The sequence below is a fragment of the Topomyia yanbarensis genome, chromosome 2 (assembly GCF_030247195.1).
Source record: "Topomyia yanbarensis strain Yona2022 chromosome 2, ASM3024719v1, whole genome shotgun sequence".
NCBI lineage: Eukaryota > Metazoa > Arthropoda > Insecta > Diptera > Culicidae > Topomyia > Topomyia yanbarensis.
In genome coordinates, this window is record NC_080671.1 from 166008023 (window position 1) to 166023934 (window position 15912).

The 15912-nt window shown below is 35.1% G+C and overlaps 1 protein-coding gene across 17 annotated transcripts in view; it reads left to right on the forward strand.

Moving 5' to 3' along the window:
• Positions 1 to 15912, forward strand: part of LOC131682014 (mucin-19) — a 642211-nt gene that overhangs the window by 171202 nt on the left and 455097 nt on the right. The window lies entirely within an intron of this gene.

Consider the following 15912-nt stretch of genomic DNA (forward strand, 5'->3'; position numbering starts at 1 on the left):
CAGCAAATCTTTTGAAAAATAATTACGCACTTGATTTTTTCTACCGAATCTCAGCTTTTTTTTGCATTTTTTTGCCGAAATCTCGACAGCTGAGATTCAGAAATGGTTATTTTTTGCTGAGATCTCAGTAAAAGTGACGTTTGAGTGCTGAGACTCGGAAAATATTTCACCGAAAATCAACCAACTAATCTCACTTTACTAAGTTATCAGTTTCTGAATTTGCTGACTACACAACTGTTGGGAAACTACCGAGCCGAATTGCGTGTGTATGACGATATAGCTCGTAGAAGTAATAAAGGAGAATTAACTATTCGAAAAACATTTTACTGAGATTGTGACTTCAGCAAAGTTATTGAGAATTGTTTTAGAAATAACTTTGTTGAAGGCATCAACGCTCCATGTATTCAGGATATCGAGATGTATTAGATTATTTGAAAAAAAAACAAGTTGTTCTAATATTAGTCTTTGCGATAATTCTTACAATTTTTTGACCTTCTTCAAAGCTGATCAGCACAATGAAACACGCATTTTCATTCATGGTATGACTCTCTAAAATATTACAAAAAAGTTTTATTGAACAAAATTTTATCTAATGAAATTTCTTAAAAACTGTTCTATATCTCGATATACTGCATATATAGAGCGCTCGTGTCTTCATCAAAGTTGTTTATAATATAAATCTCTTCAAATTTACTGAAGACAACCAATTTTCTAAATGTTTTTGAAAAGTTGTTAGCCGTTGCAGTAACACCAGTATTATTTTTTTTCAAAAGATGCGCTGTATTATGCGATCTATTATGGAAAATAGAATTAATCTATTTAATTCAACACTTCCATTTAGATTTGTGCAATTCAGCCAACTCATTTACACACAAAATGGTCCACACGTCACTTTTTTTGTTTTTGCTAAGTTTCCAATCCTTCTCAGTGGCTAATTTTATAAATGATAATAAATTATGTTTTAAAATCATCATAAAAACAGATGCTGCCGTACTAGCGAAACGTGGAAAACGCCAATTTTCATCTTTTTTCTTCTTCTAGTTTTCATAAAAACAATATGTGGTCACAGCACACTCAAGTTGGATTGGTTTGTTGAACAGTCTGTTTATATCGGCAGGGGGCGAATAATGAGAGTCAATCAATCTCTAATAAAACATTAAAAAAGAATTATTTAATGCACCTATCGCCGAGATGAGACATTTCTTATATCACTTTATTCTTTCATTCTTTTTTTTCAAAATGCTTACGAAACACGTACGCAACTAAGGACAGGAAGAGCATAATAAAATGAATCGAAACGAATGAATAAAATACAAAAAATTAAAAAAATATACATGAATGAGATGCACAAAACGAATTAAAAAAATAAAGCGAATAAAATAGTAAAATGAATAGTATCCATTTTAATGAATAAAATAAATAAATAATAAATATTATGAGCATAATGAATGAAATACATAAAATGAAAAAATGCAAAATATGTAAATGTAAACGAACAAAATAAATTCACGAGTAGAACGAATAACATGTATTAAATGAATGAAATGAATGTAACGAATAGAACTAAGTAATAAAATAAAATGATTAAAATTATGAAATGAATAAAAATAATACAATTAATTTTTTTTAATTTATGGCTAGTAAAATTAAATTAATAACACAATAAAATTTATAAAATTAATAGAATTAATAAAATTAATAAAATTTAAAAAATAATGAAATTAATGAAATTAATAAAATTAATAAAATTATTAAAATTAATTAAATTAAAAAAAATATTAAAATCAATAAAATTATTAAAATTGTTAAAATTATTAAATTCATGAAATTATTAACATTTATAAATTAGGAATATGTTAAAAATTTAAATGAATGTAACGAATAGAACTAAGTAATAAAATAAAATAAATAAGATTAATTAAATGTATAAAAATAATAAAATTAAAAAAAAAATAATTTATGAAATTAATAAAACAATTAAATTTATAAAATGATCAGAATTAAAAAATTTGTTAAAATTAATAGAATTAAAAAATCAATAAAATAATAAAATTAACAAAAATAATAAAATTAACAAAATTTTCAAATTATTAAAATAATTAAATTCATGAAATTATTAACGTTTATAAAATTAGCAATATGTAAAAAATGTAAATGAATGAAATTAATGCAACCAATAGAATCAAGTAATATAATAAAGCAAATAGAATTAATTAAATGAAAAAAATTTAAAAAAAATTAATTCGTGCTTAATAAAATTAATTAAACAGCTGAAATCACTATTATTTATAAAATAAATAAAACTAAAAAAATCATGAAATGATAAAACTAATACAATTAATAAAATAATAAAATTAACAAAATTATAAAATTCATGAAATTATTAACATTTTTAAAATTAGTTATATGTGAAAAATGTAAGGAGAATGAACTAACCGAAAAAAAGAATAATAAAATTAGTAAAATTAATAAAATGAAGAGAAATAATAGTCCTAGTTTTCCGTTTTGAGCTTGTAACTGATTCGTTCTAAAATACCTATCCATGTTTCAATTTCATTGCTTTCGCTTCTCTTAGTCTTAAATTTGGCGAAAATAGACAACACAATCGATACAGTAGAACTTTGCGGCAATTAAAATATGATAATATAGCAATAGAAAATAAAAAAATTAAAAAAAGATAAACTTCTAATAAAATGAAAAAACAAAATGAATGAAATGACTAAATGGAGTAAAATCAGTAGAATAATAAAATTGATACAATAAATCAAATGAATAAATAATAATGTAAATAATGAACAAGAAAAACGAAACAAATTAAATAAATTACACGAATTAAATCAATAATATGAACTAAATAAATTGAATGAAAAATTAATGAACTGATTGTATGCATAATATGAATAAATTGTGCCAAATGAATTAAATGCATAAAATGAACAAAATGAGTGAAATAGAAAAAGGTGAATAAAATCAATTAAAGAAATAATACAAATAAAACAAATCAGATAAATCTGATTGTCCTCATTTAAAAAATCAATAAATGTGAGTAATACACCTTTTTTTGAAAATTGGTTTAAAAACATCTGAAAAAGTTGCTAGATAAAGTAGCAATAAGCCTGTCAATATTTCGATTCCATTTTTTGCACCTTCTTGTATTAATTTCACTTTTTCTTTTATAAGTTTACTTAATTTTTAAACTTAATGTGTAGGACTGTATTATTTAATATTAATTATCAGGAAACTGAAGCTACCTCGTTCTTACGTTACGTCTGATAACAGAGCTGGCACTTTGGTATCTGGTCTTAATGTATGCTTAACGTTGTCTGAGAACCTCACATTTTTTGGTATATTGCACTATTTGCACCTTCGATAAATGGTTCACTTCGCGAGCAGAAGGACAGACGAGGCAATATTTAAAAGCAACATCTTCTGTGGTGAAACGAAGTGTATTCCCACTTTACAAATGAACAATACCGATCTCGAGCGACAAACAGACACATGATCATAAGAGCAAGCATTGAGGTAGTAACAGTGACGCATCTCTCACAACAGATCGAAATAACTATTTTAGTCGATTACTTCATTTGCTTATAGCACTGACTTAGGCAGAGGTAGCAAGTAGACTGATGCGTATTACTGTTTACGCATATTGAAAACTCATACATATAAATGTTTTTAAATGGAAGACCCGAATGTCTGAAAATTGTGTGTAACGTTTACCCTTGTTTGCAGATTTATACCGGTTTTAACGTGTTTATATGACATTTAAACAATCTCTTCGAATTATAATCCATATTTAAGGGATTACATACCTTTTTACGAGAAAAGTTTCAAGAAAGTCACTGGCTATAGCCTTTTTCAAAGGGAAATTAGTTATTATTCTTCGTCAGAACATCGTTTGACCCGCACATCGTTCAAATTTTGTTCTGAAGAAGAACGATAACTTATTTCTCATAAAAAAGACCACAGCCAGTGGCCAACACGCCGAGCAGTATACAACCCTTCTTATTTTTAGACCGTGAAAGCCGAAAATTTTGTTCAAAGATTGGTGTCTTCAGCAAAGTTAAGAATGGTTTTACAAACAACTTTGTTGAAGACGTGAGTGCTCAAAAGTGTTATTCTTTAATGGAAATTATAAAAAATCTTCAAACACTCGTGAAAATCAATTCTGACGATATAAACGTTGTAAAAGATGTAAAAGATCATTCAATTTATTTGATAATCATGATTTAAATTATGCAAAAAAATTACAGGTAAAACTGTCGACCTGAAAAACTTACGTGCATTATACACTTGGTAGCTATGTTCAAACTTAACAATTTTTGTCGAATCACGGTTATTCCCGCGTGATATCTGTAACCGACGAATCGGCAGATTTGGTTATTGCCCCTTGTTGTAGCCAGCCAGACCGGACTAAGTGAAAATATATTGATTTCGAGAAAAACGAGTTAAAAGTTTGAATCGCAGCATCCTTCACGTTATAATTGGAATTTAATTTTTGCCATAATTCATGTTTATGGTTACATATGAAACTTAGTCCGGTCTGACTTAACACCGACCAAATGATACCCTTTTTCAAATAAGGGATGATAATAAATACAGTTTTTGGTATCCCGAGGGCGCATCCACAAACAAGAAGCTCCAACTGTAGAACTTGTTTGAAAAGGTAATCCCTACAACTTTGCTAAAAGCATTTGCCTATATATGCATTTACTTGCCTCTGGCAGTAAGATTAATTGCATTAATTACATCACCAGAAGAAGAAGCATCTATAAGCTCCTCCGAAGATACGATGTACCCACGTGTATATACCCTTACTTAATCTTAGGATTTTGGCAAACAGCCCTGTGCGCTGGTACGAAATTAATTTGTTTACCTCTTATAAGCCCAGCACATATTAAGCATAATCAAAAGATTCCAAATCGATCCAAAACAGTGTAAAAACTTCATGAGGATTAAAAAAGTAGAAGTCGCATCCAAAGACAATCTTCCTTACAGATTTGTTTGTTTATGGTACTGTGATGAAAGATTCACTCAATTTGTTACAACCTCGAATTGCTTACGAAATTTGATATTTATGTAGTACTAGCTAATACCCGCCGCGTGTTGCTGCGACTTTCAACGAAATAGGAGTAAAAACAATTTGTTTCGAAGCGCCATCTGGCGGGTAGATAATCTCCAACCAACAGCATACACACACAATAACAATTGCCTACTACGAATAAATTTTTATGGCAATCGGTTAAGCCGTTTGGGAGTCCATAAATCACATACATACAAATATGGACTTTTTTATAGATAGATAGACAGATAGATATTTGATATATTCTTCTTGTGATGGTGTTCATGAACGTCTAATTTAGAAGGTGCAACGCAATATTCTGGTTCCGACTTTTTTATGTAACAACGTAACAACGCAGCATTTCGAGCGTTTTGGCTATGGCATTTTGATCTACAGGTTTAAATTTTTTGGACCGTTTTTGGGCGATGTAACAAAGAAGTAGCGATGCTAAAAGGATTAGCTCTATTACTCTGTGATCATTAATGTAGTCAACACGTTGCTGCCAATTTCCAGAAATATTAAAGTTAAAAGGGAAGATGTCTCTAGTGAGAAGAAAACTCCAGACACATACACACAGTCGTGGAGATTATTCAGAACGATTTGTAGTACCAAGCAGTCAGATTGATTACGAATAACGAAATATATTTCAAAATCGTCAGCAAAGAATGCTGAAAATAGCAGTAGTCCAAGTGTGCTGCCTTGAGGCACTCCTGAGCTGTTCGTAAAGCAATCAGATTGAACAAAGCAACATGAACAAATTATTAGTCTCGGTGACCCTTGTAGAATGTTTACTCTTCAATGCTTCACACACGTCTGATCATGAAAATGTGGCGCCATTTATAAGATCTAACATTTTCGTTTATTTCGATTTAAAAATAATTTCAAATCTATTCAACCATCCAAAAGACAAGCTAAGCTAGGCGTAACTTCAAAATCACCTTAAGATCCTGCAGAATTGAAAATCTCTTTTTTGCTGTGAAAGAATTAAAAAACCGAACACCATCGATCATTTCTCTTTCTAATTAAAAGTTCTTTAAAACTCCTTGCCCTTTTAAGGGTTTAACAAATTTGTGTAGTTAATAAGGTATTCGCAATAAAAATAGAAATTTTTCATATTGATTGAAAAAATAATGATAATTAGTTAAATATGGTATTAGTTATTTATGTTCAAAGTGTACGTAATGTTTTCGGTTTGCAAAAAAAAATATAAAAATGTGTTAACTCTAACCATTCCTAGAATAAATTAAGACTAAAACTGGCGAAGGAGGATGGTTGAAAGTCAGTATCAACTAGTACGAATTCTTGAAGCAACTTTACCAAAAACTTCAAAATATTTAACTGCTTGAAAAAATTCGATCAACCAAACCGATAAGAATCCACTGACCACATCGATGTCACCCAGTCATTCATCCGCCAGTAAATCAATCTCCAAAATTCCAAACACGTGCCGCAAGACACTATACCCCGTTTATTAACCAGACACGGGAAACCAGTTCCCCAAAGCAGCTCTTAGCACAGGTGTTCCCAAACATATTCGCCCCTGCGCCCGCCCAGTCGCTGGTTATCGTCGCGGATTTGTTTGTCTGTTCTTCTGTCAACATCCAGCTTCAGATTCTCAGAGGCTCATTTGTGGCCTACTTCGTCATTCGTCGTCGGCCCCACCTTCGCTAGCCTGTTGGAATTTGGCCTCGTCTAATTTTATCACACCGGCTGATAAAACTGCGTAGGAAACGCACACGCACCGTTTGCCGTTTAATGCCTTTGCGAAGTTCCAAAATCGTAGACTGATAGCGGATCGCGATCCCATACCAAATCCGTCACGAAACCTCTAAAATTAGTTTATTTTCGTCGACCGAAGAAGTTTGATGCCGGGATCCGTGTTTGAAAAGCTTAGCGAAACTCGCATTTTTATGACTTATTTCGGTCCGCTGTGATTAGGGGGTTTTTCTCTTTCCGGATTAATAGACGAGAAGTACACGGAGAGATAATTTATGAGCCATAACTGAATTAAAAATGTTTATCACCAATCTCGAACAAGCCGTTAACGCGAATCATCATGTTGTGCCATTTGGGTGCCCCATTCGGTACACGTACCTATACGAGCCGGCTGAACAACCAATAGCAAGTAAGTGGGGTGGTTAGATCCGCTTGGAAAGTTTTCCACGGCCTCTCGAACTAAGATTCCGGAAATAGCACCGAGCGGCATCGGCAGTCGACTTTATTGAATTAAATCATTTCGGTTCTGCTCATTGAGCCCTCCGCTCTATTTTTGTGGCAGTTTTGTTCATTAGCCGTCCGACGAACGAGAGGGGAGTGTGGTCTGAATTTTAAGTGCTCCTAGCTAGCTAGCTAGCTAGCTGCCTGAGTTGGTGGTATCTTGGCCGGTTGCACCTGGCTCTCTACCTGCTACATGAAACCACGAGAACAACCAGCAAACGTACGGTTCGACGGTGATGGTGGTGATGATGATGGGTGATGAGTGCGGGCTGCGGTGAATCAAAATAAACTGCGCACAGCTAATTGGTGGTCATTTCGGGTGCGATGAACCAGACGGTGGTAGTAGCGGCAGTGATAATTTTCCGGGAAATAAATTTTCAGCTTTGTTGAGCGGGGTTTAGGTAATTGATAGCGATAAACAACTTGCCTTTATGTGTTTGCTGCGGTGGAAGCTATAGCCGCACGAGGAAAATGAGACGTTTTTATGTTCTGATAACAAGTCCTACTGAGAATGATATATTTTAAGGAAATTCAAGAACATAATCCCGTGGATAAAAGGATGATAGGAAAATTCTAGTGTTAAAAGCCTCTGCCAGTACCTCGGTAACTGGAGTACGAATAAAACAACGATACGGTTTTTGTTTCAGACGATCAGTGCGGAATGAATCTCGGACACCGCCTTAGAAAATCCCAACGACCTCGACTGAGATTGAACCCAGACTCACTAGGGTGGGAAGCAGTCACGTTTGGCATTCAATCACCGGTGCCGCCCATGTTGTTTACAAAAAATGAAAGTTTAAAACAGTTTTTTTTTGGTTTTGTAAGATTTGCTCACAAAAACATGTAGGGTGGGTGCTCCTATAGTTGAGGTGTACCAATAGTTGCAGTAGTGGGTTATACGCCTAACTAAGGTACCAACCATCAACAAATATTTTTTGATCGATTCATCGCACTGAAATTATACGACAATAAAACTGTTGTCCTTGAAATTTGCTCAAATAACTATTGAAAAAAATGATTTTCTTTGAATTTAGAGCTCCCTTGCACCTATGGTTGATATAGTGTACCTATAGTTGCAAGTCCCATAAGAAATCAACGGGATTTGCAACAATAGGACCCGAAATTAGCGATAGCGCCACCATTGGAACATGTGTTCCTATAGTGGTACAAGCGGTTTTGAATACATAAATTGGTTATTAAACCATATTTATATTTTTCCTATGAAGTAGGGATTGAAAGTCTAATAATCGATTTTTTAGCAAAAGTTTTTGTTAAGTATGCGACTATTGGTACATCCACCCTATGGCTTTATTTTGAACATTAACAATTATATTATCCATCAAATTGGGTTCCACTGGGACTGTGTTGCCAGGGATAGTTCCAGTTAACGGTTTAAGTATTACTCAAATCTGATAAAGCAACAGGCTAGACTGTCTTCAACTATCTGTGCCATGAAATCGGACTATTTTAAATATGTTAGAAGAATTGTGTTAAGCAACGAAAGGAAAAAATTGTCCAGTCTCAAACACTGCGCGAGAAGCTTGATCAAAAACTATTTTTCGTATTTTTAACCCCAAATGTTTTGTGGAAAAAATAGATTTGGAACACTACAGAGGAATGGTATACCTAAATGACGAAAAAGGCCATTTTTTAATTTTTAAAGTATAAATTAGGCATTCCGGATCGGATGGTTTTCAATCTAAAAGTGTGCACGTTTTTCATCGAACATTATCGATCCTTTTTTGAAACCATGTTGTAACCGATTACCAAAATTTCTCGAAAACTTATGAACCGATTACCTTGCTATTTTGGATATTATTTAAAACTTTATTATCCACTGTTTGGCACAGGATTTTTTCGTTGCTTACTTTAATTTCTTGGCAAAATAGTAATTAACGTCATGGTTTGTTAAAACCTAAAACGATACTTCCAAAATCGGCTACGACATCCAGTACACTTTAGTATCAAATCTAACGCAGTACCAGAGTGAAGAAAAACCCACTCTCATTTGAAACGTACAAGCGCTCGTGACCTTCGCGATAACATAAACCTGGTCACACACACGAACATGCAATTGCAATCATTCACACGTACTTATGCGATCTCGCCAACAACTAAGTGAACGTTTTAGTATCTATAACTTTACAAACGCAGCCTCAAGCATTAACGCGATCATGAATCGGTCACGTTCGGTAGTCTCTACTCTCGGTTCTAGCAGCCTAGCCTCATGCCTTTAGTTAGACCAATAAAAAAAAATGACGCTCATATTCACTAGACAACACGCTTCATGGTGACTTGACCGCAAATTCTTGTGAACTCTCTTCTAGCAACTGATTCGTACACTGAAAATTATGCACGAGAATCACAGTCCGCGCGATCATTCAAGAACACATGCGAATAAGCGAACGGCCACATGGTTGTAAAATCAAATTTATCGTCGTGAAGTTACATAAACGCGACACACACGTTCAACATACAAACGCTTGATCTTCATCTTACGTCCGCGACTTGGCAAACATGACAAACAAACCGCACAGTGGGACGAGTCCGGGCATAAGTCGTATGTGAAGGTTACGCGATATTCTCCCTGGTATTTTTCTTGTATTAGCTGAGCCATCACACATATTTTTGAGAAATTTTAGGTGATTTGAACGTAAAATGAATTTTTGACAGATTTTTGAAGGGCATAATTCAAATGTTTTTTGCATTATTTGACCATATAAACTACATCCCGTTATTTTCGGTTTTTCACAGAAACGGTTGATTTAATGCATTGCATTACTTCACCAAAATTGTCCGTGTGATAAAATTACATCGTAAAATTGCCAAAAAATAAGTCACTAGCTGGTTTGTTGTTTAGATAATTGTTTGTTATGAATTTTTATTGAATTCGAACTTCTAATGCGATAAGAACAACGACGCCCGTGAATGCAAGCAATCACACTTTACTCATTTGAAAGCTTTTAATTTTCTCTTTAAAATAAGTGTATGCTAGTTTTTCAAAAACTGTGCAGCCAAAATTAAAAAAAAGCGTAAATGGAGACGCATGGTTATTAGTGATATTGCATTTGAATGATCACTTTATAGCTAAAATAATGACTCGAATACATGCACAACATTCAGATAGCGTTGTGAGCATGATCTAAGAGGGTTTTTACTAGTTATCAAAAGTGAGGTGCCGAGTGGAAAGTATGGTTTTTTAGATGGTAAAGGTATTCAGAATGTTTAAAAATCAGTAAATATTTTCAACCGATTGAAATACGACATCAAATGTTTCTGAGACTATTTCTTGGCAACTTACGCAGTAACTGTCAAATAGAATGAACACAGTTGAGTTCTAGTCATTTGGTAAGACTATTTTGATCAGAATTTGTATAGCACTGATATATCTTAAGGGTAAGCGATATTATCCTAATAAAATAAGACTATTTTAAAATGAACCATATACGCAAAAAAGGGTTTTTGATTTATTTTTATTTAGGATATGAAATAAGCAATCTAAGTACCTTAAAACACACCTGCGAAAAAAAAATCGTTAACCATCTTGTTGATTAATGAATGTAATTAAACATGTTTGTTTTGAAAATTAAAGAAAATGTAGTTTTCATATCAAGTAATAAACCACTAATGAAATAAACGTTCCAAAATTAGTCGAACACATCTTATTTGATCCGTAAAAGCTAAATAATGATTTCTGAAGCACCATAATGCGATGCAAATCAATTCATTTCCATGTGGAAAATAAATTCAGCTTATCATAATTACTATTGAAAAAATCATTATAAAAGACAAAATGCTTACTTTTGAGCCACCCTAATAAGTAGTAAAGATTTATTTACTACTTATTAGGTATTATAATTTCTATTATTGTAACCAAAATAAGAATTCAGCGAGCAAAAATTTCTTTAAATTTTTTTTCAACATTTGCAACAAAATAATTATTTTGAGCCACCCTAATGTATAATGAAGGTTTTTTTTTACAAGTGTTAATATCAAAAATGATTTGGCACCAGAAAAAAGATATTAAAGTTTATAAAACAATTTCGATGATATATGTTTTTGAGACACCCTAATTAATAATAAATGTTTATTTTCAATATGTTTAATATTAAAAACGATTTTAGCGTACCAAAATTACATAAAACCGTCCTATTTGAACCAATACAGCAAAGTTTTGACTTAAGTCCACCTTTTGTTCTAAATCGTGCAACTATGGACCCTCGACTCTAGTAGCACAGGTCCTGCCTTCAGTTGGATCAACCGAAAAAAAATGACGCTAATGACTACTAAACAACACGTTCCATGGCGACATGACCGGAAACCCCAGTGCTATGGGAATCTCACTCTCTTCTAGCATTCAACACGTTAACATATAAACGCTTAAGACTTTCGCGATCACTCAGGCACATAAAAGCCCGTGGTCTCGTAAGCATGAAACACTCCGATCATTAAGTGAATGTTTTAGCACTAATAAACTTATAAACGCGGTCTCAATCGGGAACCTACAAACGTTCGTTCCATGATCGCGCTATGATGCAACGATCACGTTCGGAAATCTGTACCTTCGATCTTACCAGCCTAGGTTCATGCCTTCAGTGTGACTAAAAAAGACGCTTATATTCACTAGACAACACGTTCCATGACGACATGACTGGGAGCTCTAGTGGTATGGGGAAACGTAATCTCTTCTAGCATCTGAACCATACACTAAAAATTAAGTATCAGTTTCACAGTCAGCGCGCGACCATTCAAGAATATACGCGTATCTGAGAATGGCCACAGGGTTATAAAATCGAATGTATGCATGCAACGTTACACACACGCGACAATCACGTTAGCATACAAACGCTCAAGCGCTTCGCGATCATTTATGCACACCTGCGCCCGCGATCTCCCAAAAAAGATATCGCCCCGGTAATATGGTGAACGTTTTAGCCCTTTTAAATTTACAAACGCAGTCTCAAGAATGAACCTACAAACGCCCGTGTTCGCGTGATCATGAATCGGTTACGTGTGGAAGTCCCTATTCTCGGCCCTAGCAGCCTGCCTAGGTCCACACGTTTAGTTGGACCAATAAAAAACATACAAACGCTCGAGCCTTTCGCGATGATACACTGTACAATGAATCTCACATTCAGATTCGTAATATCGCACGGCAATTGGCCTCAAGCGGTGTTTTGGTGGGTGACATTCCCCATCTTGTCTGCAATTGTAGTGAGTTATTCTGACGGGGAGCCCTGCCGAGACCCTAGCTCAACAGCTCCAGTAGAACAACTCTCGAAAAAAAGGTTCTAAGCGTAACGAAAGTGATTTTCTCCATATCTACCACAAGGTAGTCAGTTTGAGCTGCTGCTTTTCGTATGTTTCAACAACTTCAATGAAATCGAAATATGTATGTAGATGGTTTTGTAGCAAATTCAAGGATGTTATGAATGTTTCTTCACTATGCTTGAGTATATTTTTTATTGTTTCGATTACTGTTACTTCCTTATTTGTTTTGCACCCCTGTTTGGCTGAAATAGTTTTGCCATAAAAACTGCATTTTCACAGCTTTTACCTCTAAATATATTTCTAATTAGTCCCACTGTGTGCCGCCAGATTTTAGCATTTTTTCTACGTACACTTGGCAAAGTCGTGGAACGACTATGTTTTTTGAGTCAATCTGTCAAGATATCTGTAACTGTGGTGAAAAAACTGCCGTACGTTCAAGCTAGAGCTCAATTCATGCTACCATAACAATTGTCGATCTGAGCACTGCACATTGAACTCGCAGCACGATTTAAAGGGCAAACACGAAATTATTGCGACACATTCAACAGGGCATAACTTTTTTACCATTGGGTAAAAATCAACCAAATTTTGTACACTTTCCCATTGATGTGTATTGTTTACATGCTGTCAACCTCAAAGTCGTGTTTTTCGATTCAACGAAAATGGAGGTGAACCAACGCGAGTCGAGAGAACAAATTCTTTCCAAACACCTGGAATTTACTGACACTGGCAGTTGGGAAAAATGTTGAACATTCACCATTCAACCGTCTCCAGAGTGTTGAAGCGGTTCCAGGAGCGGTTGACGTTGGACCACGGCAAATGAGCTGAAATAAAACCGGGACCGGAGAACAAAAAGACGGAGGGAAAGGTGAAGCGGATGATTAAAGCAAATCCCAGCGTCTCAAGCTGTGATTTGGCTAAAAAGATCGGCATGTCGCAAAGCTACGTCCAGAATGCAAAGAAGAGAGTTGGACTACATACATACACGGTACAGAACTTCCCAAACCGCGATGAGCGGCAACAATCGACGGCTAAAACTCGGGCACGGAAGCTCTACGAGAAGATGCTGACAAAATATGGCTGCTGTGTGATGGACGACGAAACGTATATAAAAGCCGATTTTAAGCAAATTCTCGGGTTGGAGTTTTTCACCAGCAAGAGCAAGTTCTATGTGGACGACAAATTTAAGAAGAAGAAAATGTCGAAGTTCGCCTCCAAATATCTCATTTGGCAGGCCATCTGCTCTTGCGGAGTGAGGAGTGAGCCTTTCGTGACAAAGGGCACAGTAAATGGCGAGATCTACAAATCTGAGTGCCTCGAGAAGCGCCTTTTGCCGTTCTTGCAGCAGCACGACGGAGCTCCGCTATTTTGGTCAGATTTGGCATCTTGCCACTATTCTAAAAGTGTCCTGGAGTGGTATGAGGCCAATTCTGTCCATTTTGTTCCAAAGGACATGAATCCGCCAAACTGTCCAGAGCTGCGCCCGGTGGAGCAGTACTGGGCAATGATGAAGCGGGAAACTTCGGAAGAGCAAGAAGACAGTCAAAGACGAGAAGGACATGTTAAGAAAATGGGAAAAAAACTGAGAAACTGGTACCGGATGACACTGTAAAGACTTTGATGGAGGGCATCAAGCGAAAATGCGTTCAATTTTACACTCAAGGCTCCATCGATTAACTTTTCTTTTGATTTTTGAGGTAAATACATGTATAAAACTACCCTAAAATTTTGGTTTGATTTTAAACATTATAAGAAAATTGGCATGCCATTTAGTGTCGAACTAACGCCAGTTTGGTGTTAGTTAAGATATATCGTCTAACTGACAGCAAGTTGGTGTCAGTTACTGACGAGTGAAATACGAAACATTCAAATACAACTTTTCTAAATCATGGTAGCCAGAATACGTTTTCGGAGATTGTACGACTACGTTCCAGCGAAGTACAGATGATGCTTTCTCATGAACGATGAAACTTATATCAAGAAGAATTTCACGCACGTGCCCGAACCGAAGTTTTATCTCACCACGCTACGGGATGATACCTCCAGAAAATTCTAGTTTTTTCACTGATAAATTCACTTGAAAACTGACGATCTAGCAAGGAATTTGCTGTTGTTGATTCGAAACCAAACTTTTTATCATCAACGAACGATGGACACTGGAGCTGTATTAGTTCCTGGATAAATGTATGCTACTTTTCTTTAAAGGGGTCCTCTACTCTCAATGTCCGAAATTGAGCTGTTTTTTGGGGAATAAATGGTAAAGCAGTCTTCCCAAATGAACATCGTACACAATGTTCGCTCCGATTCTGTGCTCATATTAAACTCGAACTCGAACACGCTATTTTGTACCAAAACACGTGCACATGTTCGCCTGCACAACCGAACCCCTTGTACGTACATGGTGTGCGTACACATAGGTTCGTGGCACCAGTTTTCTCTTTCTCACGTTCATCATCACTAGTGTTGTCTCTTTTTGCCTTGTGTGAATCGTTCTCGTGTACGCACCCGGTGTACGTACACGGTTGTTTGAACTAGAGTTTGCACATCGTTCGCTTGGGTTCGATGTTCGTGGTGAACCTGTACATCGAGACGAACCATGTTTGAGGTTGAACGCGAACAGAAAATTTTGTACACAGGTACAAACTTATCGATGTTCATGGGAAGTCTGTTGTAAAGTATTCGATTGAATAGATTTTGAATCTTTATTCTTTTTTTGAGGTTACATGTTTTGACTCATGAATTTTAATTTTGAAGATTAGAAAAACAACATTGGTGACCTTGAAACGTCATTGAGTACATTGATGTTGAAACTGCTGCTGAGTAAGACTTTTCATAAAAGTATTGGTCTAATTTCAATAATTTAACAAAAAAATTACTAAGCATACCGCAATATTTTCCCATAACATATTTACAAAATATTTTTATGTTCCGTTGTTTTAGTGTCTAATGTGCCCAGTTACTGACGTAAAATTACGTAAAAATTTAATAAATGACAGATCGTTGCATACATTTCACAATTACAAAGTCCGCGATAATCAGGTGGATTTCACCGACAAGGGTTACAAACCATCCAACTGAATACTGTAAAGACGACACAGGACGCTACACAGAAGTTTGGAAAAAATGGTCTATGAGGTTGGGCAGTCCGGTGTGCGTCAAATGTCGACAAGAATTCCAGAGATAGTGCTTTATTTTGACTAAATTACATTTTTTACGTCGAATAAATCCAGAGAAACACCTAGTTGTATGTGTCTAAATTCCAAATTCTGGGCCAGATTTTACTCCAATCGAGTCCAATTGCCCAGCTATGTATCACTTTTCCAATAATTAATCTACTGTTGCAGCATCGCTGGAAGGGGTTA